Source organism: Myodes glareolus, chromosome 10, assembly GCF_982192425.1.
Source record: "Myodes glareolus chromosome 10, mMyoGla1.1, whole genome shotgun sequence".
NCBI classification, from domain to species: domain Eukaryota; kingdom Metazoa; phylum Chordata; class Mammalia; order Rodentia; family Cricetidae; genus Myodes; species Myodes glareolus.
In genome coordinates, this window is record NC_142035.1 from 69522985 (window position 1) to 69531304 (window position 8320).

Genomic DNA, 8320 nt, shown 5'->3' on the forward strand with positions numbered 1-8320 from the left:
AGGTAGCAGATGCATCCGAGAAGAAGCCTAGACAGAGTATAAGTCAATTCCTTTCTAAGATGCAGGTTATTCTTGAAATCCAAGAGCTACAAATCAAAGATGGGGTATACACTGCAAATTAGGGGGCACTAATGCGATGACTCAGAGTACCAGAATGGGTCTAAGTTTGCAAATTACTGTGGCGATGTTCCCAAAGTCTTGACAGATCTATGTTAAGGTAAAAACAAGGACATCATATTCTCCAATATTGCTGTGATTCAGAATCTAAATAGTGACCTGCACTCTAGAAATGTCAGCCAAGAAATGGGAAGAATGAATATCTCAGAGATCCGGGTGTGCTGAGAAGCCCATGACCTCAGTGTCCTCTGATAAAGGTGGTTGTAAGAGCCTGTAATTTCTAAAGAAAAGGGGATTCTTTAGTCCTCACACTAAGCTTTGTATTGCTCCCACAACACAGGATAAATCATGGGAAAATTGTCCCAGTATTTTTTTTAATCGGCTGCATGGGAAAGAGTTCTCATTCTTACAACTAAATATTGAATTGTCTAATCTTGTCAATTTTTTTTCTCTTAACCTAAAAGCACTAGATTTGACATTTGTTGTGAAGTAAATTGATCATCTTCTCCCTTCCCACCAGTTTCATATATGATACTTCTAATCTGTAGTGTATTAGAGTATGTCATGTTTAGAACTGGGTTGTAAAAGAGCCTTTTAATTTAAGATGAGGATGTAGTGTGTAACCACAATCTAGTGTTTCTCATAGAAAAATGCCTCTAGGGATGTGCATGCACAGTAGAGAGATTCTGTGAGGACACAACAGCAGGAGAGCCATGGGACCACTACAGAGAGAGACCTCAGAGGTATCAAACTCATCCTATGTTCTGTTTCGAGAAATATGGGAAAATAACTTCCTGCTTTTGAGACCACCCCAAGAATGGTCTTTATTTTTGCAAATCAGCAAACTCATGGAGACTTCAAAAGGCTAAATTATCTGCCTTTTGGGCCTTATAAAAGTTTCATTCTGTATGTTTAGTTTGGGATAGATAAGTTGATTGCAACTAGCATCTTGGAGCTACTATAGTGGGAAGATGTGAGATTTCATGGAAACAAAGAAGGGCTACCTAGGTCCCACTGACAGTTTGCCCTGAGGTGCTAGGCCTGTGAATGAAGCTGTCTTGAGTCCTCCAGACTAGGCAGCCATTAGTTTTCATTAGTTTTCTAAGTGGCACGGGTCAGTGCCACCTTAAGGGACCTACCTGAATTTTAAACCAATGGCTGTCATGGATATAAGATGGCTGCTGATATCAACCATTAACATTTGGAATTTGCTTTAATAACAACACAATAAACATCTTTAAACTGATTTATTTGGTACTTATAGTTCTGTCAGTTCTACATAGCTTTATTTTCACTTCCTCACCTTGTGCCAAGAAAGGAAGTAAGCTGGTCTTGTTAGGGGTTTGGACATGGCACTGGAACTAGATTCTGGTAAGCTATAGACAAGTTGTTGGTTTTGCTTAAGACAAGTCACTTGGCATCTGAGTCTCCATCTCTTCATCACAAAAGGATGAAAAATGTGACTGTTATGTGGAAGTTTGTGAGGCGTTAGGGTGTTAGATACCATTTTAGAAGGCAGATAGTAGTAAATGAGTGGTTGTCACCATTATCGTATGTGTAATGCAACTGCAGCTGATGGTGGTGACAAAATTGGGTCAAGCTGTCTGCCACTGGCAGCAATGCTGGGTGAAGTTTCCCTACCAAATAAGGAGGCAAGAACCCACCAGAGCGTCCTATGAATTGCGGCGTTCTGGTTTAAGGATTTAATAGCTTTTAAATTTGCAGTTACATTCAGCAAAATTAACGTATATAAAATATTACGAATGGGAAGCAGTGTAACAAAGTGGGATTGTATATGATTTAATGAAGTTTCGAATTAATTTTGGCTGCAAATAGCTCCAGAACCCCTCCCCAAACAACAACAGCAACAAAAACCAATGTGGGCTGAAGTTGCAGTTTTGGACATGGATGATGAATCCTTGCATTCAAGGGCATTGCTTAAACAAAACCTGAGTGAGTAAAGGTTGAAAGAAATCATCTTTGTGATTTTTTTTTTGAGCATTTTATCAAATCAGAAATAGTATTAGAAGTTAGGGTATTTGTTAGTCCCATAGACATAGTATTAATTACCGTCACTTAAGAGAGATTGAAGAGGAAATCTGGGAGGTGATTTGTCTAAAGTCATACAGGTTGTTAGTGCCCAGGCCAGCACTGGCACACTCTGCACACATGACCCTGGTTCTAGTCCTACCTTGACTGATCTACGTACTATGTGACTTTCAGATAGGCTTCTCCCGAAACAAAGTCAGATGTGCAGTGGAGTAAATGGTCCACGACACTTGGACAGACCCTGAAAGATAGGAATTTCCAGGCACTACAATATGTTGGGGAAGTATGATATGGAAACCAGCTTGCAATCAGAAAGAATGTTCGAGTAAACATTTCTGGGAAATTGACAAACGGCTGGAAAATCAAAGGCTCTTCTCTTCAAGACTGTAACAGCTTGTTGTGATCTCTTCCTCCAAGCAAATGTCGGACCTAAGGTTTTATTTGTAGCATTTTATTGGTTGTCCAAGAGGGTTCCCCAGATTGCATACACTTCAGAGCTTACAAAACCTGAATCCACTCCCTGTTTTCAAGGCAAAATTTAGTAAAAGTCAAAAGAATGAATTTGAGAGATTTTGAGAATTGTTTAAATCTGGAAAAAATAAAACCAAAACCAACCAAACAAACAAACAAAGAAGCAAACAAAACCAAGCAAAGCAGGGACCTAAACCAGAAGGGCAAATCCACTAGAGAGTTAAGACAGGCTTAGGAAGCAACTATACATTGAACACAGTGCTTTTGCTTATATTTGTTTGTACTGACAAATCTTGTGGTTGCACAAGCTGGGAAACACAGATGAGATTCAAAACACCCATGTGCCTAGCTAAGTGTCAGGAATTCTACTGCCAAGGAAGAAAATTTTGGATTATCAAAATTATCAAAGAAACTCAGGGATTATCAGGCTACACCTGAGATTTGTGGAAGTTTTTTTCTAGGAAAGGGCCTCCTTTTCTGCTGGAATATTTTTATGACCTGTATCTAATCTCCACTATAATAAATCACACACTGTGTAGTTTGGATCTGGAATCTCCTAAAGTCCAGTGTGTTAAAGTTTAGGTCCTCAGCTTAGTACTATTGAAATGCAATAGAAACCAAAGCGGGGAACATCCAGTAGGAAGTCATCCGGTTACTGGACGTGGATAATTGAAGATATTATGGGGTACCCATCTTGGTTTGCTTCTCTCTCTCTCCCTCCCCCACACCACAACATAAGTGGGTTTGCTCTGTCACACATACTTGGCATGACATGTAACCATAGACCAATTACAGGCTGAGATCTGTAAACTGTGAGCCAAAATAAAACTCACTTTTTATTTTTTATATTATTCACTTAGGTATTTGTGATAGCAAAGGAAAGCTGATTAATAAACTCAGCCTTCTGGAAGACTCTCTTGGACTCATATTAGTTTCTCCAGACAGAGTAACGGCTTTTGAAAAGCAAAAACTGGCTGGGGTTGGGGATTTAGTTCAGTGGTACAATGTTTGCCTAGCAAGTGTCAGGCCCTGGGACAGCTCAGGAGAGAGAGTGGGGGTGGGTGGGGGAGAAGGAAAAGCCAAGCATCATTCATCATTGCAAATTTCCAGGACTGGAGCAGAGGGCTGAGGACAGAAAACACAGTAATAATAGTCCCCTAATTAAATTAAATTAAGGAGCATGTGGACTTAGGAATACAAAACAGTTCTAACTCAGTTTTTTTTTTTTAACTTTGTGAAGGTTTACGCCTCAGTTTCCTTCTGTGACACAGAAGTTAGAGCTATTGATCTCAGGCTTACAGTTCTGAACCTTACATGTGTGAACTAATCAACATCTTGCACTTTGTATTCTCAGGGTGCAGGCTTTATACCTTGAACTGAGGTGAAATCCAATCCCAAGGCCCCGTGTTCATTAAAAAGGCCCATAGCATCAGCTTAGAAGTGTCAGAAGCTGGCCTGACTGAATTCTAGCGGGGATAATTGCATTCCAACTGCCTCAGGTTCCCTTGTATTCATCAGTTCGAAAAGGTAAGCTTTGCTCCCTGTCCCACATTATTTTAAAATGCTGTCCTTGGCTATTAAACAGAGATGTCACCTCATTTGTAAGCCATTTTGTTCCTTCTTTAGTAGGGCTATGTAAATTTACTTAGGTTTAATAATCATTTTAACCAGTTAAGACGCCGTAATTTCTATGGAAGGGAAGCTGCTCCTGCATGCTCTACCGGAAGTCTTTTAGGATATTCCTTGCTCTTCAGTGCTGAAGGCAGTCACTTGGAATAGCCTGAAAATTTTATTACAATCATCTTTTCCTGTGCTCTTGGGAGGAGAGTGAAATGAGATGAGAATTCAAATTCTCCTTTGTGTAGACACACAGAATTGGTTCTAGAAATTTCCAAGGGTAATGCATGTTGTTTAGTCAATTAAATAGATACAGATGTCAATGGGTTAGGTGTTGGCTCAGGCAGGCCACACCTGTCCTCATAACCCTTGAAACATAATAAAGAAATGAAAACGTGTGGGAAAGGATGCTGGAAACTGAGGTGTTTCCAGAATTTTGGTGTGATTGGGATGGCATTTATTTGTTGGTTTTTGCCTTTGTTGTGAGATGCCTTAGCTCTGTCCTCGTACTTAGTTCCTGTCAGATATTTCCAGCCTGTGCAAGCATGTGTTTTTATACTGAGGAGGCAATTTAACGAATTTTTATCAGGCCTTATTTTATTTGAAGCTGCTCTAGTAAGTCTGCATCTAATCATTCTTCTTTGGCTTAGAGCACCATCCTTAGCCTCATGATGATGGAGTTTCCCCCCACTTCTTTAATATCTGTGCTGATTGCCATCTATTTTCATACTTAAGTGTGGAATTGGAGTGAGCTCCTTCCTTCCTCTGTCTGCAGCTCTTCACTGAAGTGAAGTTGTGAACACAGTGACACCAAATCCAACCCAAACTTGAGGTAGAAGCCAATCCTGCTTCACAGCAGAGTCTCTTTGGCAACACAGACATAGTTTGCTCATTCCTTCCACCACCAAATGTCTCTTGAGCACGTCTTCTGATTAAAAATTGGGCATGAGGAGAGTGTTATGTTAGATATGGCCCTTTCCCCCTTGATCCTCAGTAATATGTATCTTGGGGAATAAATGAACCATTTTGTAAGTTTTACCTAAAGTTAGGATGAATGCGGATGGGACATGGAAGAAAGAATAATGGGTGGGTGTGTGTCAAGATCATGATGGGGAAACCCACAGGGACGGCTGACCCAAGCTCCTGGGAGCTCATGGACTTGGGACTGACAGCAGGAGAGTTTGCATGGGGCCAAATTAGGCCCTCTGAATGTGAGTGTGGTGTGGTCTTTTTGCATGGGGCCCCTCGCAGTGGGAGGAGGTTTGAACTCTAGTGCATGAACTGGCTTTTTGGAGACCATTCCTTGTGGTGGAATACAATGCTCAGCCTGATATAGCAGGGAAAGGCTTGGTCCTGCCACAACTTGATATGCCTGGCTTTGTTGATTCCCCATGGGAGGTCTTACCGTTTAAGAGGAGTGGATGGAGGGGTGAGGGTAAGATGGAGGTAAAGGGAAGGAAAGGAGGGAGGGGGAACTGTGGTTGATATGTAAAATAAATAAGAAAATAAAGATAGGAAACAAAGTGGAGAAAAAGATAATTTGGTTTAACAATGCAAAGAAAAGGTCTATAGGGAATTTTCTACATTATTTTTGGATTTTATCTGAACTACCCTCTCTGGAAAATATAACCACATTTCTAATTTTAGAAGATTCCTAGATTCCGTAGAATCCTCCATGTGGGGGCCAGCCATGATAAGCTGAGTTCGGGCAGGTCACCCAAAGGAAGTTCTTTACTTTCAACCATTATCACCTGCCAGAGTAGAACTCAGACATTCATAAATTTAATAAGAGGCTTGAGTCTCAGTAGCTTACCCTGAGGCAGTACCTGGTTGCAGGAGGAACCACAAGCTGAGATTACCGGACTACTGCTCCCAAAACAGACCATCCAAAGGAAATGCCTAGCATTCCAACCTCTGTAGACAGGATCACCTGCCAGCTCACATTCACCAGGACACCCCTAGACAAATGTCAGCCAATCAGGGGTCTTGAATCTCAGAAACCCCTCACCCCCACTTTTATACTATAAAAACCCAACTCTAACTGAGCTCGGGGCTCTCCATTTATTCCAATACGTTGGACATGCGGAGAGACTGAGTTTGTAAACTTGATTAAAATAAATACTCTTTGCTTTTACATACGGGACTTAGTCTCCTTGTTGACTTTTGCGGGGACTTCGCGAATTTGGGCATAACACTCCATGACACCTAGAACCACAGCAGGAGGTGTAGACAAAGCAGATAAAATGTGGAAGTTCCTACACAAAGCCTGTGATGTGGTACTGTTACCCATCTTAATATTGCCCCTGTAATCAGTGACCTCGCTCCAGGGTTTTACATGTTACTCACATGTCACCCAAGACAGGAGCTTATTTTAAAACAGCCAGAGCTGCGGTCTGACCTCAAGCTTGCCATTTTCCTTATCGTCAGAATTTTGTCTTGTGACGGCTTTGTGGATGGTTAGGCAGTCTTCGAATTGTGTATGTTTTCAGTCATTTTGATCTGATTTAGGGAATTGTCAGTGCCTTGTAGGTAAAAGACTAAAGACAGAACTATGACATGGTATTTGTACAACTTCTAAGCTAAATCTGTTCACTAATGCTTCATTTGTGTTTGACTCCGACAAGCCTAGCAAAAACGATTTTTAACAAAATTAATAGCCACGGCTAGCAATGAGTTTAGAAAGAGTGACAATGGGAGAGTTCTAGAAAGAGTGACAATGGGAGAGTTCTAGAAAGAGTGACAATGGGAGAGTTCTAGAAAGAGTGACAATGGGAGAGTTCTAGAAAGAGTGACAATGGGAGAGTTCTAGAGCAATACAGGTTCTTTTGGCAAACAAGGCGACTCAAAATTTCTACTGTCATGGGTTATGAGACAGAAAGAAGCAAGGTGTGTGTGTGTGTGTGTGTGTGTGTGTGTGTGTGTGTGAGAATATAATATTTGAATCAAATATTTGAGTCTCTTTCAGGTGGAAATGAAAGAATTTGGCAGTCTATTTATGAAAAACTTCTAGTAAATGCTCAATAAATGTTAGTTGAATAACAAAACTACCACATTTGTGTAAAGAAGCCAGCAGAAGTATTGCTGATATTCTTAAAATCCACCATCCTTCTTTGTAACCGGATTAAATGAACACTTAATATTCTTCTTCCAAGGGAGTCAAAGATTCACGCTCTTTTTTTCTAAAGATATTTACTTCTAGTGAGTTTGGAAAGTACCTATGTAGATTCCTTCCTTGCTCCTATATTATACACTTCTTAATGACCGTGGTGCATTCTCAATATGAACTTGTATGTAGTCTTTTAATATCTTTTAAAGCTTTGGAAAAGCCTTCCTAATTTGAGTTGTACTGATCAATAAAATTAATTTGCCATCATATATCTAGGGGATAGAGAGGCATCTTTGGCATCAAGAAGACCATAATTATCAATAAAATGAGTGTTTCTTAAATATTTGCTATATGTTAAACAAAGTTCTCACCAATATATCATCATAGCTGTGTCCTACAGATGAAAAAAAACTACCTAAAGAGATCCTATTGTCCTTTGAAAAGTAAAGAATTATTTTGAAAGCAAGGCACTATTCTTTGATATCTGTTTGATGAGATCAACACCTTACTGAATTTTCTTTGTGTACCACACTCCTAAGAGGGGAAAAGGGGGCTCAATATCAATCATCTCTCTGGGATATGAGATGAAGGAGAACAAGTAGGAAGAAACGGTTTTCCAGAGACAGCCAATGCACAGCAGAAAAGCAAAGTTAAAGACACCCAAAGTTGTGAAAAGAATATGGAAACTAAAATTCTGTACTAATCTCTTCTCCCCTCCATTGAACACAGAAAAAAAATTCATTTCTTTTCCCTTCCCTAATGAAATCAGATATCTGATCCCTGTTAGATTAGCTTTCTTAAGAACATCTAATCCGCAATATGTTAACAAAGCATAGAAGAATTTTTTTTAAGTGAGGCATATCAATGTAGCAGGGGTTTTCCTTAGAACCCATGGAAGATTTAAAAAGGTGATGTGTATTTACACACACAATGCAAAGAGAAATGCTGCAGCTGCACAGA